Below are 27,117 nucleotides of genomic sequence, written 5' to 3' on the forward strand. Positions count from 1 at the left end.
GCTCTTTACTTCATCTCTTGCAGACTAAAAAAAATCAAAACTAAACATAGATTAAACTAAAGCTAAATTACTAAATGATGCAAATGAAAATATGATATATATACCTAACCATACATCCATATACCTCTATCACTGCCACTTATATAAAGTCATAATTATCTTTTCACCCTCATTAAAACCACTGTAGTGAGGTGCCTTCTCATGAATGTGTAGTATTATTCAGTCTTCCTTCTGTAGTTTCTCATGCCCATTCTCAAAGTCTCCTTTTCCTTCCTTTCTAAGACCACTCACTATATGTGGATTTCCTAGAAAACTACATGCCCGTTCCCCACCGAGCATTATTACAGATTAGAGGGGCTATGTAAAGTTAACACCAGTTATCTCTCCTCACCATTCACACGTTGACTCACTGAGTTCCTAGGTTTTTTTTTTTCAGATTTAAAATTGTTCACTACACAAAAGAAAGGAGGAAAAACCAATGTAACACTCACTGAGCTTCAACAATTATCAACTTAAGGACAATCTTTATTTTTATTGTGTGGGGGGGTAACCGGGGATTGAACTCACAAGCACTTGACAACTGAGCCACATCCCCAGCCCTATTTTGTATTTTATTTAAAGACAAGGTCTTACCGAGTTGTCTAGTGCCTTGCTTTTGCTGAGGCTGGCTTTGAACTCTCGAGCATCCTGCCTCAGTCTCCAGAGCTGCTGGCATTATAGGCTTGCGCCACCACACCCAGTTGAGGACAATCTTATCCATCCACTCATCATAGCCAACTCCACAGATTATACTGAAGCAAATTCCAGGCATCATATTTCATCTGTAAATATTTCAGCATGAATCTCTAAGACAAGAACTTTTTGCAAAAGTATAATAATAATCATATCTAAATATTCACAGACGGGGCTGGGGAGATAGCTCAGTTGGTAAAGTGCTTGCCTTACAAGCACAGGGCCCTGGGTTCAATCCCCAGCACCGCAAAAAAAAAAAAAAAAAAAAAAAAAAAAAAATTCACAGACTACTTAAAATCAAATACCAATTGGTCTTCCTGTTTCCCCAAATGCATAATTATATATGTGTATTTTTCTGTTTGTCTAAATTAGGATATAGATGAGGTCTATACATAAGACTAAATAATATCTCTAAATCTCTTAACCTGTATAATATATAGTGAAAGATAAAATAGAGCTTGAGTTCAAAATAATATACTTCCAATTCATATTAAGGACTACAGAATTTTTACTTGAAATGTTATTGATCTGTATTTCCTTTGTCTGTATGTACTGAGCCTCAGGTACCAAAAGATTCCAACTAAATTGCCCATTTCTTTTTATCCCCCAGGAACACATAACATTCTCAGAACAATATAGCACTGCTACCACTTAATAGGATAAAATAGTGTAAGGTTTTTATTTGTGGCTTCTTACAAATTTAAGGATATATAACCAATGGATACATATTTAGATTGAATCACTGCATTTCTATTTTGATTTTAGGGATTTTCCTAAATTTAATTTTGTTTTGTAATTGCATAAGATATTTACATAGTTCATCTCAAATCTACAAAATATAGCCAAAGGAAAGTCTCTTCCTTTCTATCACCCACAGTTTAATTTTTGAGGCTTAAAAAAAAATACAACATCATTTGTTACAGATACATAGCAGTCAGTATATTTTGACAATAATCAGTGTTTGGCCTCAGTTTTCTCATTTATATTTAAGAATACATAAACACTTGAATGTGCACACATACATATCTTTTAATTTTTTTAGCTGTTGATAGACCTTCATTTTATTCATTTATTTATATGTGGTGCTCACAGTCAAACCCAGTGCCTCACACATGCTAGGCAATTGCTCTACCACTGAGCCACAATCCCAGCCCATATCTTTTATAGATATATAAAATTTATATAAATATATATACAATTTATATATAATATATATATATATAATATATACACACAATCTTATGTATCTTACTCATTCTCTATTTTGGAATGTATCTTTTCATATTTAGTCAAGTTCAGAATTTTTTATCTAATAATCTTCTCTACCCTAATATATTTGCTAATACCTGTTGTCCTCTTGGTCTTTTCTTCCTATTTGCCCCTGTGCCTGGTCTTGAGCTAGTTTTGAAACATTATGACTTGCTATGTGCTGTTCATTACCTATAGGAATGTCATTTTGTTCTTCATTCTTTTTAACCTTATACTTTTGTACAAAGTTCAACCATGATATTTTTCTATTGCTTTAATTTTTTAAAATTAACAGGAATCTGCCAGGTACGTTGGGACATGCAAGTAATCACAGCCAATGGAAGCCTGTGGCAGAAAGACCCAAGTTCAAGGTTAGCTCGAGAAACTTTTTTTTTTTTTCTGGCGGTACTGGGGATTGAACCCAGGGCCTTGTGCTTGCAAGGAAAGCACTCTACCAACTGAGCTATATCTTCAGTTCCCAGCCTGAGAAACTTGAGTGGGACTTTGTCTCAAAATTAAAAAAAAAAAAAAAAAAATAGAGGCAAAGGATGTAGCTCACTGTAGACTGCCCTGGGTTCAATCCCCAATACCACACACACACACACACACACACACACACACACACACACACACAAACTTTCCAGTGTCATGGTATGAATTTTGATACATGTAGAGATTCATGTAACCACCATTACTCAGAATAATTCCATCAACCAATAAACTGCTTCATGTCATCCCTTTACAGTCACTCTCTTTCCTTGTTCCTAACCTCTGGTAAACAACTGATCTTTTCTCCATTACTATAATTTTTTTATTTCTAGATTGTAATATAAATGGAATCATATAGTATATAATCTTCAGAGATTTATTCCCCTTCAGTATAATGCTCTTGAGATCCATCTGTGGCTATGGCTTGCTTGTGTGCAGGTGTTGATGACTTATTCCTTTTTAATGATGAATGACATCCCATTGAATGGATGTGCCATGCACTTGTTCAAGGACATCTGGGTTGTTTTCAGTTTGGGGCAATCATGAACAGAACTGCTACAGATGTCCTTGTACAGGTTGTTCTGAGAATGTTTTTCATTTCCCTGGGTTATACAATATTTAAGTTCAAAAGAAATTTCCAAACTCTGCCAAAGTGGTTGTACTATTTTGCAATGTGTGCATTCCAGTAGCTCGATATCCTTGTCATCACTTGGTACTGGCAGTATTTTATTTTAGCCATTCTAGAGTTACTTGTTATTTTTAATGGCATTTTATCATGATTTTAACTTATATTTCTCTAATAGCTAATGATGCTGAACACATTTTTTTTGTGTTTATTTGTCATTCTCTGATGAAGTATCCAAGTCTTTTACTGTCAAATCTTCTTCCTCGAAGGAAATAATATACGACTCATGCATTACTCAGAAATGTATTGTTTACTGTCTATATGATTGGAGGGTTTAACCTTATCCTTCTGTTAACTGATTTCTAATTTAATACCACTATGGTCAGAGAACATACAATGTATTATTTCAGTTCTTCACTTTTTTTTTTTTTTTTTTTTTTTTTGTGGTGCTGGAGATTGAACCCAGGGCCTTGTGCATGCAAGGCAGGCACTCTACCAACTTAGCTATAACCCGAGCCCCAGGTCCTTACATATTTAAGATTTGCTTCATGATACTTTGAAGAACATTCAATATACACTTGAGAAGAGTTAGGACTCTAATATTGTTGGGCAAATTGTACTGTAAGTGTCAATTACATTCAGTCACATAATGGTGTTGCTCAGTTCTTCCATTTACTTGCTGATTTTTCAATTACTGAGAGAAGCATGTTGAAGTCTTCAGTTAACATGGTGGGGTTTATCTGTTTCTCCTTTCCTTTCTGTCACTTTTGTTTCCTGGCCTTGAAACTGTTATTAGGTACATAAAGGTGTAGGAATGCTATGTCTTTTCAATGAACTGACTCTTCAGGGTGTGTAATGTCCGACTTTATCATGGTGATCATCTTTCTTTGAAATATGTTTGATGTTAATATAACAACTTTGCCCATCTTTTTTATAGTGTCTGCATGCTAAACCTCTTTCTATTCTTGTACTTTTAATTGACCAATATTTGAGGTGGGTTTCTTATAGACAGCATATAATTTGATCTTGTATATTTATCCATTTGGAAAATCTTTGATTTGGTATGTTTACACCATTTGCATTTATTGTAATTATTGATATGTTTGGATTGAGGTCCACTTTCCTGTCTTCATTTGCATTAACGGCTTTTTCTGCCCCAGCTTCCTTTTTTCTTTGTTCAAATGTCACAAAATTTACCGTCTTAAATAATTTTTTAAAAGTATGATGCAATGGTGTTAAGTACATTCACGTTGTTGTGCAATTTCCACAACTCTTTCATTTGGCAAAACTGAAACTCTGTATTCATTGAACAACTTTCCATTTCCACCTCCACCCAGCCTCTGGTATCATTCTGTCTGCAGTTTCTATGAGCTTAACTATTCCAGATAATGCTCATCTAAGTGAGATCATATCTATTTGTCTTTTGAGACTGTCTTCTTTTGTTTAACATTGTATCCTTAAGCTTCATCCCTGTTGTAGCATGAATTAGAATTTTATTCTTTTTTAAGGCTAATATTCTATTATATGTATCTACAACATTTTGTTTATCTGTTCATCCATTGCTAAACATTTGGGTTGCTTCCACCTTTTAGTTACTGTGAATAATTCTATGAATGTATGGATATTTCTTTGAGACACAGTTTTCCAATTCTTTAAGATATACATCCAGAAATGATACTGCTGGGTCATATGGTAACTAAATACATTTTTGTAATCCATTTTAAAAAAAACAGCGTGGCAGGAGGGATACTGGGGATTAAACACAGAGGTGCTTTACTACTGAGCTATATCCCTAAGCCTTTTTTAATTTTAAGGTAAGGGCTCACTAAGTTGCTTAGGGCCTTCCTAAATTGCTGAGGCTGGCTTTGAATTTGCGATCCTCTTGTCTCAGTCTCCTGAGCCACTGGGATTACAGGCATGCATCACCAGACCCCCAGTTTGTAATCTATCTTAACTCTCTTACTCAATTTTTATTGAAATGGAGCATTGTGCTACTTTTAGAAGGATGGGTTAGGCCAGGATAGCTTCCGTAGCTTCATGGCATTAGAGCTCCCTCTCTGTGACTTTCTATGAAGTAAACCTAAGTATAGTCTCTAGCATATCCTAAAGAGTGGCGATTCTTCTACTTCCCCTCCTGAACGTTTATCTAGTTCTTCTTCTTTTTGCCCCTGTTGTTCGTGTCGTGTTCAATCTGGATTCTACTCCCAGAAGTGTATCCTCTTGGTAGGTGTTCTGAAAGGCAACTATAGTTTAATTTCAAGAGTTTATGGGGCCCAAATCAAGCACAGTGGCATATGCATGCAACCCCAGTGACTTAGGAGACTGAAGCAGAAAGATCACAAGTTCAAGGCCAGACTTGAGACCTTATCTAAAATAAAATTTTATTTTTTTGGTACTGGGGTGTGAACCCAGGGGGACTTAGCCACTGAGCTACATCCTCAGTCCTTCTTTTATATTTTTATTTTGAGGCAGTCTCACTAAGTTGCTTAGGGTCTCACTAAATTGCTGAAGCTGGTCTGGAACTTGAGGTCCTGCTGTCTCAGCCTCCCATGCCTCTGGGATTTCAGGCATGTACCACTGTGCCCTGTGAGAACTTAGCTTAAATTTTGAAAAAGGCTTTGGTGGCCTGGGAATGTAGTGCACTAGTACAGCACCCGGGGTTCAATCCCTAGCACTGCCCTTCCCCCGGCCAAAAAAAGAGTTTATGGAGCCCAGTCTGCTAAGATACTTTTACATGGTGGCATTTACCCTGTACTCACCTGCCTATAAAAAGATACAAAATTCCTCTACTTTCAGTTGCTGCCCTCATAATGGACTATTGAATTTTCCAGAGAGTAAGTCTGTGATCTTCTTCTCAGAGCTGTTACATACTCTCTTGCTCTGCTTCCACTTCATCACAAAGTTCCAGACACCAAAAGGGTCTTGAGCTGGCAGTATATTTCCAATTATTCTTCTTACAGGACATAGAGGGATAATTAGTCACATAGTTTTGATATAGACATTCTCTGTGGATTTATATTTTGTCCTCTTAGTTGCTCTCCTATTTGGTTTGTCTGCATTGTTTGGTGGGGGAGCAGGAAGATTCCAAAAGAGTAAAATTTCTCAGACTCTCTTCCACTTTCCTTAAAAGTCATTTCACTTGGGCTTCCGACCATAACTCCACTGAAAAAAATCATTCATTCTAATATGGCCCAAACCCTCTTTTGTTAAATCTAGTGGCCAGTTATCATTCTGCTAGCAGCATGTGATAGTTGACTTGCCAGCCTTACTCACCGGTCCTTCTCAGTTGCCTTTTAAATATTATCTGGGGCTGGGCAAGGTGGCACACGCCTATAATCCCAGTGACTTCGGAGGTCAAGGCAAGAGGATTGCAAGTTCAAATCCAGCCTAAGCATGGACCTAAGCAACTTAGTGAGACCCTATCTCAAAATTTAAAATGGGACTGGGCATGTGGCTCAGGGGTTAAGGGTCCTTGGATTCAATCCCCAGTATCAAAAAAAGAAAAGGTACCATCTGGGGTGACCAAGTACCTTGGTTTGCCTGAGAGTATTCTAGTTTTAGTGCTGAAAAGTCTTGTGTCCAAAAAACTACACTCTTGGGCAAACAAGGTTGTTGATCAATCCAATGTACATCTAACTGGAAGTATACCTCACAACATAGTCCTTGGGCCTCTTCTCCTCTCAGTATTGCACTTATTTACCAAATTACTCACCAATCTTACAGCTTTATAACTATGTGCTAATGATCCCTAGCTCTACCCTCTCCATCATATTGCAGGCTAACATATCCAATAGCCAATCCTATTGGTTCAAAATTTTTAAAATATCCTGAATTAATTATTTTCAACATTTCTTCTGTTAATAAATAGGTATTGGCAAACTTTTCTTTTTTCTTTTTTTGTTTTTTTGTTTTTTTATGGTGCTAGGGATCAAACCCAGGACCTCATATGTGCTAGACAAGCTACATGCCCAGTCTGGCAAATTTTTCTTAGAGGGCCAGATAATAAATAGAAAATATTTTAGGTTTGTAAACCATACAGGCTTCATTGCAACTACTCAGTTTGGCCACTGTAGCCCAAAAGCAGTCACAGACAATATTTAAGTGAGAGTGTAGCTATGTTCCTATAAAACTTTATTTACCATAACACATGACTGGCCCATAGGCCATACATAGTTTGCTGACCCTGGTCTAACCTATTCTTGTATGTAAATTTCTAACACAGCATCCTAACTGGCCAACCCATTTCTATATTACTTTCACTAATAGTCTGAAGTTGTTTTGTCTCATTTTATTTTTATGGTACTGGGGGTTGCCTCACATAAGCTGGGCAAGAAGGTAGTTTTTATTACAAAATATTTCAAACAAGAGTGTTTTTGTGTGCACATACCTATACATACATACATACTTACACATATATACAAAAGGTATGAAGAATAACAAATGAGCAGCATGCTTCCCCACACCACTGAATGGGCCACTGAGGAATATGCCTCTGTAGACACCACTGAGGTTCTGCCTCCCTGACCAGCTGATTCTTAAAGGCACTGCCTGCCCACCTGTTCAAAATTCTTACTTACCTGGGCACCATCCTTCCATAATGTCCCTCGAAACCATCCATGGTTCTTTGCCTTGATCCAATAGGGAAATCACATCAGGTTTAGGAGTAGAGAGTTCTGTTTACAAGAAAAAAAAAAAGATATACTCCTGCTGTTTCTGAATCAAACCTAGTCCTTAGTCCTCAAGGAAACAGGCAACTACAGGAAAGACAAGAGGGTATGAAGGTCTAAAGTATGGAGAAGATAAAGGGACCACAATGGGCAGCCTGCCTGTTTCCTTGTCTACAAAGAACAAAACAATTCCCTAGGAAGGTAGACACCCACCCAGACAATTGAAAGACACACCCGAAATTCATAAGTCATTTGGGAATCGATAACCTTAGTGAGTAAGACTGGGTTGCTGTAGTTGTCTATCATCAAATCTCGACATAAATCCCTCTGAGCAGGGGCCAAGCACTCCTACTTTTCCTGAGAAAAGTCTACAGCCAGGTCCCTGAACATTACCAATTCCTGAAATGACAAACCCATGTGATACTGATGAGATCCAAACAAACGTTTTTAATATAAAAGAGATGGAGAAGGACGCTGAGGGACGGAGAAGATACATTGGTCAAATGGGCAAGAGCAGAGTGGATACAGAGGTAAGCAGAGTAAAATGAGCATGACTAGAACAAAGAACCTCCATGCTCAGGAATAATCCTGAGGCTGAAGACAAATCTCCTTTATACAATGGGACACTATCTATCCAATGGCTAGGGTTAGGAACGAATAAAACATTTATTTTTTATGAATAAATTTTTTTTCTAGGGCAGAAAAACACAGCAAATTCTAGTGTGGCAAATTACTCTGACTTTTTGTTAAACATTCATCCATGACTTTCCATTTTTATTATAGAAAATTTCAAACATACGGCAAAGCTGAAAAAATTTTACAATGGACACATCCAACATACAATTTATGATTTATCATGAACTTTTAATATTTATGTGCTGTTTTCTTCCCTTTTTTCCTATTAAAGGAAGACATAAGCTACAAAAATTAAAACAAAACTTCTATTGCACATAAAAGGAGTTTGGCATAATTTAAAAATATACTAAATGCTAAGGATCTTCATTATTTGATGAAATCATATGCATTTTTCTTTACAAAGCAAGTTACTGAAAAACCTTTTGAAAACTGATTATGTATTTCATCTTAGTGTGGGGGTTTCCGGGACCCCCAGCCTTAGGCATGGTCAAGATGGCGCCTGACGCTGAGCCAAAAGCGGCCAGCTATACAGTAAACAACCAGCGAATTCCAATGATTGCCTAGTTAACGATGTGACTAGAGCATGCCCCCCTCGTGTACCCATCCTATGCTTGCAGCTGTCCGCGTTTATCTCGTGTACTCTCCCCTGATTGGTTGAAGTGTATATAAGCCTGGTGGGTGGGAGAGCGAGGGGGGACAGAAGAAGCGGCGGAGGCGGCGGAGGCGGCGGAGGCGGCGGAGGCGGCGGAGGCGGCGGAGGCGGCGGAGGCGGCGGAGGCGGCGGAGGCGGCGGAGGCGGCGGCTGAAGCTGAAGCCAAGCTGGAAGCAGGGAGTACGCGGAAGAAGTGGAAGAAGCTGGGAGAAGGGAAGCTGGGAGTGCGCAGAAGCTATGGGTAAGAGAAGCGTAGGAGAGGAACTGTGCACAATAAACTTCCAAAGCTTCAGACATTTGTCGTGTCTCTCTCTGCGGCCAGAGGGGATGCGATATCTTAGTAATACAAGACATAACTATTCCATTATCTTGGATACTTAGATTGAACAAAATCTGAGTTCCTTTACAACTTTAAGAGTCTACAGTGCTTAAAAATGCATATATGCTAATCCTGTTTAAAAGTTCCAAATATAGAAACCTAATGATGTCCTCTTAAACCTATGTCATAAAACAACTATAAGAGCAACAGAATGATGAATATAAAACTTTCTTTGGGACTGGGGCAGTAGCTCAGTGGCACAGCACTTGCCTAGTGTGTGTGAGGCACTGGGTTCAATCCTTAGCACCACATAAAAATAAATAAAATGAAGGCAAGCTGTCCATCTACAACTACAAAAAAATTTCTAAATGTTAAAAAAAACCACTTTCTTTGGATGTTATTCTTTGAGGGGGATGGCAGGGCACGAAAGGGACTTCTACAGTGCTTACTATTCCAGTATTACATATATAAACATTCTATTATTCTTTTAGAGTATAAAATGCTTTCTTATAAAGGGAAATCAAAAATTAAGAAAAATAAACATGTTTGTGGGGACTGCTTACCCCACTCAACAATCACTGCTACTTAAACCCCAAGTCTCATCTGGGATCTGAACCATTTCCCTGGAGGGAATGCACTCAGGCTCCATTATAAAGCACTGCACCCACCGACACACTTTCAAAGAGTGGGACAGTAAGGGACAACACTGTGCTGCTGGGCACAATCCTAACAGCATGAGAAGATGTGAGCTTCCTAAAGCAGCATTACTCTGCTTACAACCTAAATTAAAAATGAACACCTCAAGTTTGAATGCCTATACACATCCAGAATCTACACACAGACGTCCAGATGCATGCACCAAGTTGATAACATTAAACCTCTCTTGGTTTCTTTGGTCTCTATTTTAAACAACTAAATCTAAGCGGTCACCCAATCCATAACAAAGACTCCAAGGCCTTGAATATCTAGCTACCCAACCAGCTGGAAGACAAGTACAAAGCTCTGTGACCGATATATAATAGGAATGAAAACTTCTGTGTTAAAATACTGATATTTGGTCATTGTTAACACACCAAGGCCTAGCTCGTCATGCTACTGATACAATAATGAACAAAGCCACATTTCCTGTCCGTTAGGGACCACAGTGGAATATCATTGAAATATAATTTTGATTTTGGTGTAAATGGGGGAAACAGATATAAATATATAAATTGGTGATAAAAACTATGGAGGAAAAATATATGGTAAGGGGGACAGGGACTGTGCATTTGTTGAGATGTTCTCAGGGAAGGCTTTTCCAGTTTGGTATCATGTGAAGAAAGCCTTGAAGGAAGCAAAGGACTAAACCATGTAGATAGTAGGAGTGAGAAAATTCCATGCAGGGGAACCAGCAATCTCAAATAGAGAGAGAGGCAGAATTAAGAAAAAATGCTGGATCAGAGCAGAGTGGTAACAGAGACTCAGACCACTGTAGAGACTGGTTTTTATTCTGAAGGAAGAGGGAAGCCATGGAAAGTTTTAAGTGAAGGAGTGGCATAAACTGACATATTTTGGAAGGATCAGCATGGCTGCTGTGTTAAGAAGAAACTTCCTCCCCTCTGGCCCCTGCAGTGCTGGGGACAGAACCCAGAGCTTCACACATGCCAAGTAAGTGTTCTACCACTGAGCTACACCCTGAACCCCTAAGAAACTTTAGTTGAGCAACATAGGAACAAGGGGGATGAGTAAGGAGGCTATTAGAACAATCACATGAGATGACTGAGGCCTGGACGTGGAGTAGCTGAACTTTCACACACAAGTCTTCCCACTTCCAAGTTCCCCTTACTCACTGTGCACAAGCACATCACCTTTCTCCCCATTCTCTGGAGCTTCCCCGCTTGCTCTTAAAAGAAATGTAGTGTAGTTCACTGATGTAAAATCCAGCGTACAAGAAAATGAACTATACGCAGTCACAGGAGAGGAAAGATAAGATGATCAGTCATAGCAGGTGGACAGCAAATACCAGAACTGCTTAGGCAATGTTCAACATACTGTTTCAAACCACATGTAGATTATATACTATTCCAGCTTGGAATTATACGTATTCAAAAATCCAGTGGCAAATAATAGCTAATGATATGGGGAAAAAAAAGTAGGTAATTAAAGAACATCCAACATGATATGGTCTCAATTATGTTATACAAAAAAATACAGATAGGGGCTGGGGTTGTGGCTCAGTGATAGAGCACTTGCCTAGTACGTGTGAGGCACTGGGTTCAATTCTCGGCACCATGTACCAATAAATACAATAAGGTTCTTACAAAACTAAATACAAAAAGAAAAAAAAACTATTTTAAAAAAATACAGATCGAAAGAGTCTGGAAAAGCAGTAAGCCCAAGTTACCACAGGGCTGTAATTTTATTTTTCTGTATTTACTGAAGACTATTTCCTTCAATTTTTTATCAGTATAATTCTAGTCAAGGTTTAGGAGAGTAATCAAGAGTCAGCTATACCACATCTCTCCAACTTAACACTGAACAGAAAACAGCCCTATTTTCAAAAGTACTCTGGGACTAGGGATATACAGCTCAGTTGGTAGAGTGTTTGCTTTGCATGCACAAGGTCCTTGGTTCAATCCCCAACAACACAAAAAATAAATAAATAAAAAGGTACTTTGAGCATTCACATAGTTTTAATTAGTTCCTGCCTCCTTTGCCTGAAGTCACAATCTTGCATTTTCTATATTTTTAATTCATGATAGACAATTAATACTTGTTTGTTGTAGTGAATTATTATAATTTTTGTTCCCTCATCCATTTTTTCAAAAAATTTTGTAGTTGTAGATGGACAACATGCCTTTATTTTATTTATTTTTATGAGGTGCTAAGAGTCGAACCTAGTGCCTCACATATGTGAGGCAAGCGCTCTGTCGCTGAGCTACAGCCCCAGCCTCATTTTTAACATAGATGTAACTTTCTCTTACCGAAAAGAAGGGCTTAGTCCCCTTGACTAGTTCTCCACTTCCTTCCACTTCCTCAATACAGACGATCCTGATTATATGCCTTATACAAGCACCACCTGGTAACCAACTCCTTAATGGATAGCATCTACTTGACTCACCCTAGTGACTTCAACCCACTTGGATCCCACTCAGGGCGTCTCTCTGTTTCTCTCTCACACAAACATACCGAGGGGTCACACAAGTCGCAGTCGCAACAGTTAAGCCATAGGCGCCCCACTCCAGTCTCAGACCTTCAACTTCTGCACATACGGGGTTGAAACATACACAAAGTTACAGAGTCCCAACCACAGTCACTGGTTCTGCACATTCTCATGCGCAGTGTAACTCGGTCAGGAAGCACTATCACATACCCATTCTGGGAACCCAGAGTCATCACCACACAAGGTCACAATCACGCACCACGAAGACACACAGTAACCATCATAATCTCTCCCTCTCTTTCTCTTCCGCTCGCTCCAAACACAAAAGGACGGGAGCCAGACTCCTCACTCTAGCCTTTCCCTACTTCCCATCGGGTACAAACTGGCCAAGTTCACTGGATTCCAAATGCCGTTCAGCAGCTGACAGCTAAGCCAACTGTCCCGCCAAACCATAAAGAGGAACCTGAAATCCCGCAGCACGTGGGGTCGACCTTCGGGGTCTCAGGGAAATGTAGTCCAGAGCCGTAGCGCAGGCCTTCCTAGTCCTCTCAGGACGAAAGCTGGGCTTGCTCCCATTTACTGCTGTCCGCAGAGCCCAGCGACAAGCGAATCAGAGGTGGAGCGCGCCCGCCACTACGGGTGCTCCTCATCCCAGGCCGCTGCGTTGCCATAGGACGACCAAAGGACTGAGGTAACGCCGGTTCGCGGCGCAAGTAACTTCGAATCTCAGGGCCTATGGGAAATGTAGTCCCAGGCCGAAGACACAGCCAGCGCCAAGGGAATGATCGATCCCTCTGCGCTTGCAGCCCGGGCTTGGCCCATGTAGTCACTGACTGCGCCCAAGAGACGTCTGGCGGGCTGGGGATACAGTTGAGTAGTAGAGTGCTTGCCGTGCATGCACAAGGCCCGGGGTTCATTCCCCAGCACCACACACACCCAAAAAATAGTGGTTCTAAGACACTTCTGGAGTTGCTGGCTCACCCTCACACTGCAGAAGGGATGAGGTCCGAGCCCAGACCTCACTTCGCACAGCACAGAGGGTGAGGGTGAAGCCCTGATCGACTTACGAAGCGATGGGGAAGAGCCCAGATTTTGGGGTGCTTGTGTGTACCAGCAAACCCCCAGGCAGGGTTGAGGAGAGTCCAAAGAGAGTGAGTTGTTGATCCCATTTGTGACTGGGTGTGAATGTGGGTCACTGGGATTGCATCTTTTCTAATCTTTAAACCTCACGTCAGGCATTTGTAAATTGATAATAAAAGGGCACCTTTCTAAAGCATCAATTTTATTTGAAGGTTGACCAGGGGAGGAGAGAGACAACGTACCTAATTTTATATTAAAATACATATTTTATTATGAATTAAGCCGGGTGCGGTAGTGCCTATCTCTCAGCCTACCTACTGGGGAGATTCAGGCAGGAGGATCCCAAACTCGAGACTTGGCTGGGTAATTTTGCACAGACCTACTCTTAAAGCAAATCTTAAAACAGGGAAAGGGATGTAGCTCCGTGGTAGATCACCTGTGGGTTTATCCTCCAACACCACCACCACAAAAAAAAAAAAAAAAAAAAAAAAAAAAAAGATATGGTAAACATGAACTGACTTTTCTGTTAAAAATAGGTGTATTTCTGGATTAGAATGGAGAAGAAACTTGTCTTTTAAAGCAAGAAATAACATTTCAGAATACGTTATTGTCATGAGATGCTGCTTTTGTCCAAGTAGAGCTAGGGTTGTGGCTCAGTGGTAGTGCACTCACCTAGTGTGCATGAGGCGCTGGGTTTGATCATCAGCACCACATAAAAAATAAAATAAAGGTATTGTGTCCACCCACAATTTTTAAAAAAGCAAGTATAGGCACATACTCTTCCCTGTATATTCTCTGAATTACCAAATAATGTAGGTTTAAGTCTACCACCTTATTATTTGTTTTCTGTACCACTGAGCAACATCTCCAGTCCTTTTTAGTTTTGTTTTTTTGTTGTTTTTTTTTGTTTTGTTTTGTTTTTTTTTTTTTTTTTTTTTGATACAGAGTGTCATTATGTTCCTTAGGGTCTGGCCAAGTTGCTGAGGCCTGCCTTGAATTTGCTATCCTCCTGCCTCAGCTGCCCTAGTAGCAGGGATTACAGGCCTGAGCCACCACTGCCGGCTTTACCTGTTCATAATTCTAGCATGTTCAAAGTACATTCATTTTGTACAATATTCTTCAACTTGAGTTCATACATTTTGGGAGAAATATCACATAAATAATGTTCTTTATGCACTCAGGAGATACATATCAACGTGTTCCATTACTAGTGATGTTAATTTTTCTTAGTTAAAATAAGGCCTCTGTGAGACTTCTGCACTATGGAGTTAATAAATGAGTATGTTAAATTCATCAGTAAATAAGAGCCTGAGAGATGATGTTTGTAGACTCTGAGTCCTAGCATTACAGAATTCCAGCATAAAGTGAGTTCTAGAGGGATTGAAAGATGATTAATACATAACCAGCACCTGATCATCTTGGGAATTTCCTTCAGATCTTTCCTTGGGTCATTGGTTTCCTGTAGCTTTTTTCCCCTTTGTTTAGTCCCTGATTATGGGGGGGGGGTGTGAATCCTCCTCTATCACCTTAAGATAGGTTTTAGGGAGTGGGAAAGTGACTCGGTGATAGAGCACCTGCCTAGCAGGCATCAAGTCCTGGGTTGAACTCCTAACATCACAAAAAACAAATGCAAAAGATAGGTTAACTTGAGGTAAAATTTAGGGACATTTACAATTGTAAAAGTGTCTTTATTCTAACTCTTTTGGGTGGCTATTTATCTAGATTTAGAATTTTACTTTAAATAGTGTTCCATTAGAATTTTAAGAGAATTCTCTGTTATTGTCTTCAAGCTTGCCTTGTATTCTTAAAATACCATGACAGTTTAATATTTTCTTGTTCTTTCTCCATGGAAGCATATAGGATCATCTCTTCATACCTCTTCATTAAATGTGACAGAGGTGTGTATTGGTGTGAGTCTTTTTAATCACTTTTGTACAGGGTACTCAGTGGATCTCTTTATTTTGAAGAATCATGAATTGTATTTCTCTTGAAATCTCATATTTGTCCACTGAATTTTCTCCCATTCGCTTTTCTCCCCTTTTTTTTTCTGGAACTCTTCAGCTGGATGTTAACTTTCCTCATTTTATCTGCTAGTTTCCTCATCTTTTATCACTTTTTTTTCATTGGTTTTTATATATGCCTTTTTACCCCCAGATAGGGTTTTGCTAAATTGCCCCGGTTGTTCTCTAACTTGTGATCCTCCTGCCTGAGCCTCCCAGGCAGCTCATAATGCAGGCACGCACACCATGCCAGGCCTTAACTTTTAAATTCAGCCAGATACCAGCATGCCCTGTAGTCTCAGCTATTGAGGAGGCTGAGGTAGGAGGATGCTTGAGCCCAAGAATTCAAGACCAGCCTAGACAACAGCAGGACCCTGTGCCTCCAAAAATATTTCCTTAAAGAGATCTCTTATTATTCATTTTCAAAAGAGTTTTTATAATACCTGTTGCTTCCTTGACATAATACTTAGGTCTGTGCTACTGTTGAGTGTTTTGTTTTGGTTCTTAATGTCTGTTCCTTACCTGATATCCATATCTTTATAGGTTCTAAACTGTCTCTCATATTATAGTTTCCCCTAAATATTTGTTGATTAGTAGCTGTATGTTTATTTTATTTATGATGCACTAAAAAGTTGATTAATCTATGTATATAATATATTTATACATTTATATGGTTAGAAATAGAACCAGATATTCTTTGCAGTATGAGTGTTTTGAGGGAGTGGGAAGTTGGGACCAGGGATTGAACTCAGGGGCACTCCACCACTGAGACACATTCCCAGCCCTACTTTGAATTTTACTTAGAAACGGGGTCTCACTGAGTTGCTTAGCACCTCACTTTTGCTGAGGATGGCTTTGAACTCACAGTCCTCCTGCCTCAGCCCTCCTGAGCCACTAGGATTACACGTCGGCTCCACCCAGACTGGCTGCAGTATGATTTCTTGAAGCCAGAAATGCCTGTCATTAAGGAAATGCTGTCATTAAGGGTGAATAAAACTTCTTCTATGCTGCAACAATTTGCTGCAACGAATTACATCTACATTAATAGAGGAAGGTCTTAAAACCATGATCTTGAACAAAAATAAATCAAGGAGAAGATGATGCACATAATATAATGATGTATTTAGTTTGAATAAAAAACAACATTAATGTTGTATACTAAGTTAGGAATGCGGGTATGTATGTAAATGTATAAAAAGTAGCAAAAGTTGGACAAATTCATGATGGGTGCTTGCATGCGTGGATGAGGAAGAATGGGATGAAATAGGTGATGACTGGGGAGATTTTGATTCCACATCTAAATATTCACGTTATTTCAAAACTACAAAGAATCATAAAATATTGGTGTACTTCCCGACAGTGGCAATACATGTGCTTACGTGGTAGGGTTAGCTTGCCATAGCTTTAACAAAAAAGGTGGATTTACATTATATTTTTTAAAAATGTAACAGTTATTTCCATTTCCAGACACTGAGATTTTTTTTCCTAATTAGAAAAAACATCTGAAAGCTTGGAATGGAACCACCATTTGACCCAGCTATCCCACTCCTTGGCCTATACCCAAAGGACTTAAAATCAGCATACTACAGAGATGCAGCCACATCAATGTTCATAGCTGCTCAATTCACCATTGCCAGATTGTGGAACCTACCTAGATGTCCTTCAATTGATGAATTGATAAAGAAACTGTGGCATATATATACAATGGAATATTACTCGGGTATAAAGAATAATAAAATTATGGCATTTACAGGAAAATGGATGAAATTGGAGAATATCATGCTAAGTGAGATAAGCCAATCTCAAAAAACTAAAGGACCAGTGATCTCGCTGATAATCGGATGATGACATATAATGGGGGGTGGGAGGGGTTAGCGTTAGGGTTAGGGTTAGGTTTAGGGCTAGGGTTAAGGAGGTGGGCAAGAATGGAAGAAGGAAGAACTGTATAGAGGGAAAAGAGGGGTGGGAGGGGTGGGGTGAAGAAAAAAATAACAGAATGAATCAAACAACATTGCCCTATGTAAATTTATGATTACACAAATGGCATGCCTTGACTCCATGTACAAAAAAGAAACAACATGTATCGCATTTGTTTACAATAAAAAAATGAAAGATCACAAAAATAAATAAATATAAACCAAAATAGTGTCAAATAAAAACAATAGCAATGACAAATAAAAGGAAAGAAAATACATCTGAAAACTACTAACTGCTTACTATAAAAAAATTATTTAACTTATTAAAAATGAAATTGCAATATAATAAAACAGTTTTAATTTGCTGTTTTAGCATGCACTGGTAATAGTATGCAAGATCTAATTTCTCATTTCTAGCATTGTTTACCAACTGATTAGTTGGTCGTACATTTGTAATTATCCTGTCAATAAATAATGATACAAGCAGCATCTTTGTGGAGAGAATTCAACTAGAGAGACTGACTTTAGGTATTAGTTTCCTGGTTTCCTCATTTTAATTTCAATAGTAAAGGCTTTAGAAACTTAGGTTTTTATTGCAGTGTTTTAAATAAAGAAACTCTACTTTCTAGGTCTTCTATTAAACCACTGAGTAACATGCAAACCCATTCATCCTAGCTTCAATCTTACCTTGCAGGGTTTTTCCCCATAATTCTGACTGGTAAGATTTTCTGGACTAACACGTGTCTCAGAATTATTCCTCTCTCTCTCATAGGTTATTTATATACCAACAGGCAGTGCATATAATTCCTCTTCACTGTGACCTGCTGGTCCTTCATAGGCACAGCAGTTATTTCACAGCTCTGGAAAACTCCTGAGGCACAGAGATGATGATACTAACAGTTGGAAGTTGAAGTTTCCTACTGCCTGGCTTTGCTCCCCTTTAAAGGTGCTTATGAACAGTAAGTTGATAGGCTATTGCCTAGGTTTACATTCCAGTCAGAGAAACAGGGCTAAAGAACTAAAAGAGGAAGAATGAGGTGATTTCTTATTGTGATAAATAATACAAAAGATAAAGAGTTGATAAACAGTAACTGGGGTTGGGGGGAATCCCTGAGGCATAACTGCTAGGGAAGGGATGAGAGTAACATTAGAGCTTGGAGGGTAAGGAACCGGCAGGGTGGAAGAGTAACCAGAAGGGGTTGTAACACTAAAGACCTTGAAATAAGGTAGACGTGGACTGTGTCATGAACAGGAACCTAGTGTGACTGGAGCTCAGTCAGTGAAGGGGAAATGGGTTTGGATTTAAGACCCAGAGAGGGCATTTCCCAAATCATATAAGGTTTACAGGCCACAGAGGCAAAAGATTTGGGATCTATGTTTCTGTATCATGGAAACCTACTGATGGGTCTAACACCACAAATTTCAAATTGTGGAAAGTAGATTGGGTAGAGCATGAGTGAAATCAAGTAAACCAGGTGGGCTATGTAGTAATCAAAGATAGGAATGACAGTCTTTCCACTAGAAACAGCAGGGACACAGGATAAAGCAAAATGGACAGGTTTGACATACATTTTGGGGTAAAAGAGGACTTGCTAATGTAGGGGATGAGAAAAAAGTAACTATCAATGATGACCCAATAGAATTTTGGCCTGAGCTACTGAGTACTTGGTTTTCTCATTTAGAAGCATTTGGGAAGAGGTGTGAAATCAAGAAGTGTTTTGGACATGTTAACTTTGTGATTCTCTGATAGGGAAGTAGAAATGTGAAGGACACGGTTCTATATGATTCGAGAAATAAATCTAAGAGATGAGACATTGGCAAACAATCGTTTTTGCCATTTTAGACCACATTTTGGGTTAAAGTTTAGTTGGTTTTGATCCTCACTGTTCAGCCATTTCACATTTTCGGGTTTCTATTTACATTCTTCCTTACACTTAAATCACTAACAGACTCAGCTTTGCATTTAATTGGATCAAATACCCATGTGTGCGCTTCAAAAGAAAAGAAAATCTGAAATTCTGGTTATCATTTTTGCTTTCCAATGAATGCAAATGATTTGAGTAATTCTTAAAATCATTTTCAAAGTGGGCTGGGGTTGTAGCTCAGTGGTAGAGTGCTTGCCTAGCATGTGTGAGGCACTAGGCTCAGCATCACATAAAAATAAATTTAAAAAAGCAACTGTGTCCACCTACAACTAAAGAATACATTGAAGGATAAAAACACTGAAGAAAAAAAATGAAAGGTATTAAAAGATGGACAGAACTCCCATGATCATGGACCAGCAAAATCAGGTATAAAGCTAAAGGAAAGAAAGTCAGCATACAAAAGAGATACCTGCATATCTATCTTTATTGTGGTGATATTCACTGTAGCCAAGTTACAGAATCAGCCTACATGTCTGTCAACACATGAATTAGTGAAGAAATTATGTATATATACACAATGTTAATTGCAGGAAAATTAACGGAACTGAAGGTAATCATGTTAGCAAAGTAAGTCAGTGAAGAAACCAAATGTAGCATGTTTTCTTTCATGTATGGTGACTAAAAGGAAAAAAAAAAAAACACCTGAAAGTGCAAGAGGGACTATTAGCTTAGGGGACCAAACAGAAGGCAAGAGAAGGTTGAGTGGAGGGTGTATACAATTAAAACACAATATATATGTGCACAGAAATGTCACAGGGAAAACCACTACTTTGAACATTATCATGAGTTAATGTTCATGATGATGATGATGATGATGATAATGATAATAATAAACAATCTCTGTGTATTTAAGGAATATAAAGTGGGAGAAAAAAGACCATACATGGTGGGTGTATAAAACAGGGACCAGGGACCATGAAAAGTCACAAGAAAATAGAATATGGAGCTTGGAGATATAACAAAATTGGTGTAAGAGGAAAGAGATTATACCCAATTTCAAGGGTCAGTGAAATTTTCATGTAAAGCAAGTGGCATGAATTGGGCCAACGACCCAGATTTCAGTGTCAAAAGAGGACTTCTTCTACTTTGCAAGAAAGCGAGGCACTGGGCACAAGCTGAGGACTGAAATACACCTCTATCTGGGAAGCAGAAATGACTTGAGAAAAAACCTGTATGGATGTCATGGTGATGTTACAAAGAAAACAAGAAATGTTCATTGCCCTGAAGAGCTGCCATTTATATGAAAAGGAAGGATATGAAAAGAGATAGTAGTAAAAGGAGGCATGGAAACATGTGGGTCATTCAAGGCGATAAAAAAAAATGAAAGTGAACAATTCGATGGTTATTGGTGTGTTTATTAATATATGTGACCATTCAAGTCAATTGAATAATGTGTACTTTTCACTGCTCCCCACCCTCCACACATTGCATGTCTCCAGATTTAAATAAAGAGTGATCCAGGGCTGCATGCTGGTGCACGCCTGTGATCCCAGCAGTGTGGGAGGCTGAGGCAGTAGGATGTCGAGTTCAAAGCCAGCCGCAGAAAATTATCAAGACCTTAAGCAACTCAGTGAGACCCTGTCTCTAAGTCAAATTCAAAAAAGGACTGGGGATGTCGTTCTCTGGTCTCTATAAATTATCCTATTGTGATTTTCATATGTATGGGATCATTCATATGAAGACTCACGACTGGCTTCTTTCATTTCTCAGAATGTTTTTAAGGTTCATCCATGTGTTCATTCCTTCCTAAGGATGAATAATATTCTGCATGTAGACAGGCCACCTTGTTTACCCATTCTCCAGTGATGGCAGGTTCCACAATTTAGCTACTGCAAAAGATGTTGCTATGAATTTCATGTACAAGTTTTTGACTGAGTAAGTATTTTGTAATTTTCAGAGTATAATTTATTTTTTAAATTTGATTCTTAAGTACTTTCTTCTTTTTGATGAATGGAACTGCCCTCTTCATTTCAATTTGAAATTGTTTAATGCAAGTTTACAAATGTACAACTGATATATATATTGATCTTCTAGGCAGGAGTGTTACTGCATTTGATCCTTTTTTTTTTTTTTTCCTTTAGCGATGGGGATTGAACCCATGACCTTGTGCATGAGAGGCAAGCACTCTACCAACTGACCTATATATACCCAGCCCTGATCCTAAGTTTTTGGAGGTTTGTTTTGTTTTGTTTGGTTTGGTTTGGTTTGGTGTTGATTCTTTAAAATGTTTTACATAGGAGGATTTTTGCACCCTTTTCTTATAAGATATACTTGGACTGGTCCTGGTATCTAGGTAGCACTGACCTATAAAATAAGCAGAGAGCTTGGCTGTATTCGTCAATTGCAGCAGAGAGACACTGGGTGACTCACAGCTGAGAGCAGTTCTCCTGAACCTGCTTAGGTTCTAAATGCAGAGGCCTGGCAATTCAAAGGGACCGAGTTACAAAAAATGATCTTCACAATTTGAGCAGAAAAACAAAAAAAATGTACCTTTGCCCAGGCAAAGCCAATTTCACAGGAAACTACCAGTGACATTATTCCAAGAAACTCTTCTATATGCCAAATAAATAAATACTAAATAAATAAATAAATAAGAAACACTGTGTCTGAAGCTACTTCAAGTTTTGAAAACTGTGCCAAATTCCCATATGTACAAAGAAGACTCACTGAAAAACACCAGAGAAGAGGAATATTGTCACACGATTCCAATAGGAATAAAAAATAATTTGCAATTTGTTCAGTGCTCTAAAGTCAGACCCCCTGCACAAGTACATGATTGCAGGAAAAGGGACAAAGTGATGACAACACTAGAGATGAGAGTTAGTAGAGTTCAAAAATGAAAGAAAAATGAGCAAAACCACTTTAGAAAGAAGAATCAACTACAAAAAGCACAAAATACAACTAATACTACAGAAATTATAGTGTGGAAAAAGAGAATATGGAACATAGTGAATAGAACAAACTGGAAAAAACTGATGGAAATTATTGGAAGAAAAAAGGAAAGTGAGAGGTGATCCAATACACAAAAAGCAGAGTCCCTAAAGCTGAAATCCAACTTCAGATAAAATATCTAAAACTGTTTTTAACATCTAAGAATGAGTCCTAGCAATAAAACATAAATAATGATAATGAAAAGACAACATATTGTAGGAAGAAATCATCCCAATCATCAGGACCAAAAGACTGCCTAATAAACCTCAGACTAAAATCCATGAAGATTCAAGGTAAAAACACCCAATCACCTTCATGAAAAAGGAAATTCAGTTGCCAGTAAGTTTCTGCACTGCTAAATTCAGTATCCCAAATAGTGAGGTAACTCTTCTAACATAAAGACACATATACATCAAGAGTAAAAACCATAGGGGGAAAAGTATAAATAATAATTGAGATTTTTAAAGGTGATTTGTTTGCAAGAAGAGAGTGCAAGTATAAGCCAGGGACTAGGAGTATCTGCATACACATAGTTGACAAAGGACTCACATTCAGATTACAGAAAGAACTCCTAAAAACCAACAATAAAAAGACAGACAAGCTCAAAAGAAAAAAAAAAAAAAAACCAGGCTAAAAACATCAAAGATGTCCAAATGGTCATTTAGACATCAAAACAAAGACACTCAACTTCACTGGTCATCAGTCAGGAAAACCACATGGCCTTACCACTACATACCCACCACTTCTTACAGTCTGACAAAACCATGTATTAAGAAGAAGGTGGAGCAACTGGAACTTGCAGAAACTCTTGCTGAGTTTCAAAACTGCCTCAGCCATTGCAGAAAACCCACAGTAACTGCTTCTGTGGACTCACATACTGGGTGACCCACCAGCTGCTCTCCTGGGAATAAACCCAAGAGAAACGCACCCATATGAACACAAAGGGACAAGGGCAAGAAGGCTCGAAGCATCACTACTCATGAGAGCACACAGAAGGACTGGACACAATCAAGTGGTATATTCATGCACTGGAACACTATTTAATACAAATCAACTTTCTTTATTTTTCTTTTTCCTTTGCTTTCTTTTTTTCTTTTTTCTTTTTCTGTCTCTCTTCTCTTTTTTCTGGTACAGGGGATTGAACTCAGGAGCACTCAACCACTGAGCCATATTTCCAGGTCTCTTTTGTATTTTTTTAGAGACAGAGTCTCACTGAGTTGCTTAGGGCCTTGCCATTTTGCAGGCTGACTTTGAACTTGAGGTCCTCCTATCTCAGCCTTCTAAGCCACTGGGAATACAGGCATATGTCCCTACATCTGGCCAAATGAACTTTCTACATACACAATGTGGATGGCTCTCACAAACATGATGTTGCACAAAAGAACCAGCACAACATGGTACACACCCTGCCTGATTCCATCTACACAGCAGTTCAAAGAAACAAAACTCATGTAGGGTGGTTACTGTGGGGGAGCTGCTGGTTGAACAAAAGTTCCACAGGAGCTTCTAGGTTGCAGGTATGGCTGGACCTGGGTACTTACACGGTTGTTCCCCTGTGGTCCTTCACTTAAGTCATACAACTCTGATGGCACTGGTTGCTTGATTGCATTATCGTGGACAGACTTCCCTGCACGTGGGATAAACTCTAATAAAATTTACCTGGGGAGGAATACATACAAGGCAAATAAACAAAAGAAAGCAGGGGTCATGACCTTGAACATGCTCAACACCATAACCTACAGTTCACAATGAACATGTAGCAATAATGAGCAGATGCCTATTAACAAACCTGCAGCTTTCCCACCAGAGCTGTGGTAGAGACTTTGCCTGGCCTGTAGGAGGCTCTAGGTTAGGCACAAATACCCAACAGCACAGAAACAAACAAACAACAAAAACAAATCAAAAAAGCTGCAACTCGGGCTGCGGCTGTAGCTCAGTGGCAGAGCACTTGCCTCACATGTGTGAGGCACTGGGTTCCATCCTTAGCACCACCTAAATTTTTTTTTTTTTAAAAAGCCATTCTGTTCATCTACAACTGAAGAAAAAAATAAATAAAAATAAATAAAAAACTGCAACTCTACTAAAGCAGTAGTTACAGGTTATGTAAGAAAAATTCAGGCTCCAGATGCAAGTTAGTAAAATTAAAGAATGAAAGAAAAACAGGCCAAAAAAAAATAAAGCACAGGCCTATAATCCCAGTGATTGTGGAGGCTGAGGCAGGAGGATTGCAAGTTTGCTGCTAGCCTGGGCAACTTAGTAAGAATCTTCCTGAAAAAAAAAAAGAAAGAAAGAATCCTGTGGGATACTTCCAGTGCCATTCTCCTGGTTTTCTAAATTGATAGTATGGTGGGAAACCATGGAGGAAAATCGCCTAGAGCTATTTGGGGGCAATGGATGGTGGTTTCACTCTAGGTGGATGGAGTTCTGTCAAGCAGAAGCCATACAGACATTCTTGGGAGTCATGGAGAAGGGCTGCCTGAATAAGCAGAAGGCAAGCAGCCTCAGAAGGACACCCTGAAGCGGTGGGAACAATGGTGTGGCCAGTGTGGGAAAAGCTGCTGCAGCGTCCAGAGGAGCGTTAGGCTGAGAGCAGCAGTGCAGGTGGGGGTGGGGCGGCCTTCCTCTGACCACCCTGCTTGGCCCCCAGTCCTCCCTCCGCCACGCGTTCCAGCCCCACGTCACAAGGGCTCAACTCAACGGTGCACACTTTGTCTCCAAGGAGCTGGCGTGTTGGCCGAGCTCCTCTGGTCGACGGACTAGTTTCGGATCTAAGTACACCAGGTGCCCAGAATGGGCACCTGCTCTAGCAAACGGGGGCGCGGGCCTCGCCGCCTGGCGTGGGCCCATCAGGCGCCCATTCGCCTCTGCCTCGAAGCTCCCTCTTGTCACAGGGAGCACCCTGCAGCTCCTGCCTCTGCTGTCCCGACTGCCTGCAGGAACATCCAGCAAGACCCCGGACGTTGGGCGCCTCCCACAACTGGCCGCATAAGAGGCCCCGTCCTGCAGGCAGTGGGCGCCACCATGGGGATCCTGCCGCCGCTGTCCTGGGGGGCCTCTGGCCCCAAACCAGCGCTAACATCTCGGTCCGTGCGGATCTTGGGCCCCTTCACGACCCTAAGGATCCCTCCTCCAGCTCGGAGCAGACCTGTCCTCCCGCCTTCACTTGGTCAGCCAGTCCACCAGGCTGAGGAGCCCATGACAGCGGCTCTGGGCCCTGGAGCTCCTTCGGAAGAAGTAGAGCCCAGGGCCCAGGAACATCTGGAAGAAGGCGTGGAGGAGGAGCAGGAGGAGGAGGAGGGGAACGTGGAGGAGGAGGAGGAGGGGGACGTGCAGGATGAGGAGGAGCACAAGGAGGAGGAGCCGGAGGAGGAGGAGCCAGAGGAGGACGAGGAGGAGGAGGTTGAGGAGGACGAGGAGGATGAGGAGGACGAGGAGGACGAGGAAGAGGAGGAGGAGGAGGAGGAGGAGGAGGAGGAGGAGGAGGTCATCATCCAGGGTGAGAGTGGTGAGCCACGAGGGAGGCCTGCGGAGCTGGATACGGGACCCCTGAGCCAAAGGGCAGCAACAGCAGCACAGTCTGCGGAGGCTGAGGGAAATCTCAGTGCCCTGGAGCCCAGCCCTGGGCCCCTGGAGACCAACAGCAATCCAGACAGCGCCCAGGTGTCTCCACAGCACTCGTCTGGGGGGAGCCCTGCCACCTGCTGCTCCCAGCGCCCTGCTCAGGGCGTCCTGGTTACAGCCGAGGCCCAGGCAGCAGTGTGGCCCCAGCCACACCAGGGCTGCTGCTCACTGCCAGAGGAAGGGAGCAAGGGGAGGCGACATGAACACCATGGGACAATCTCTCCAGGCCCTCGGGCCTCCATCAAGGGGCTTCAGAGCGAAACATCTTCCTGGGCTCCACCCCATTGCTCTCCCTCACAAGGGGCAGCTACCTGGAGGCCCAGGAAGAGAAAATTGCCCATGGTGACGGCCCTGCCACACTTGGTGCCCTGGCCTGAGGAAGAGCTGCCCCCACCTGCCAAGCGGCCACATCTGTGCTTCCAGGAGGACTCAGGCAGCCTGAGGAGGGAGGTTCAGGCGGCAAGGAGGAAAAAGGGGGAGGATGCACAGGCCTTGGCGGGTAGAAGGGGAGCTCTGAGGGGCCCCCGCACCAGTCAGTCGCTCCACTCTTTCTTCCCACCTGCAGCCCCTGCCCGCAAGGCACACTCAGTCAGCCCACCCAGTCACCCCTCCCAGATGCCCCATATTCTTTCCAGCCACCAGATCCAATTCCAGCTTGCTGGACCCCTGAGCCCATCTGTCCCTCTACCTTCCCCCATGCCAAAGGAAGGTGAAGGAGAAAGGCCCAGTTCAATTCCTCTGCCTCTTCCTACTCACCCTCCTCCTGCTTGGGGCAAAGTGGGAAGCAATGTGGGAGTTAACCCCAATGACTTTCACCGACCTACACACCTGCCAAGACCTGTGGCACCTCCCAATTCCCACCTCCCCACACCTCTTATCCAGGTCCCTTTCCCCTACAACCCTACCCGCTGCAGATCCATCTCCCCCATCCCCATGTGTATTGATTCTCCTCCTCCCCCTCCTCCCCCTCCTCCTCCCCCTCCTCTTCCTGCTCCTCAGCCTCACCCTCTTCCTCCCACTCCTCCTGGCCCTCTTCCTCCTCCACCTCTTCTTCCTGCTCACCTTCCTCCTTCCCTTCCTCCTCCTCCTCCTGCTCTACCTCCTCCTACCCGCTGCAGATCCATCTCCCCCATC

The 27,117-nt window shown here is 40.9% G+C and overlaps 2 long non-coding RNA genes across 2 annotated transcripts; both read right to left on the bottom strand.

Moving 5' to 3' along the window:
• Positions 1-5,616: 5,616 nt before the first annotated feature.
• LOC124967213 (uncharacterized) lies at positions 5,617-13,190 on the bottom strand. Its single transcript, XR_007105492.1, has 3 exons — positions 13,091-13,190; positions 7,672-7,767; positions 5,617-6,047 (listed from the first exon to the last, which is right to left on the bottom strand). It is a non-coding gene; the product is annotated as an uncharacterized LOC124967213 (long non-coding RNA).
• Positions 10,719-12,967, bottom strand: LOC124967215 (uncharacterized). The gene is made up of 3 exons (XR_007105494.1): positions 12,537-12,967; positions 12,332-12,426; positions 10,719-11,307 (listed from the first exon to the last, which is right to left on the bottom strand). It is a non-coding gene; the product is annotated as an uncharacterized LOC124967215 (long non-coding RNA).
• Positions 13,191-27,117: the final 13,927 nt, after the last annotated feature.

This window comes from Sciurus carolinensis, chromosome 16 (genome assembly GCF_902686445.1).
Source record: "Sciurus carolinensis chromosome 16, mSciCar1.2, whole genome shotgun sequence".
NCBI lineage: Eukaryota > Metazoa > Chordata > Mammalia > Rodentia > Sciuridae > Sciurus > Sciurus carolinensis.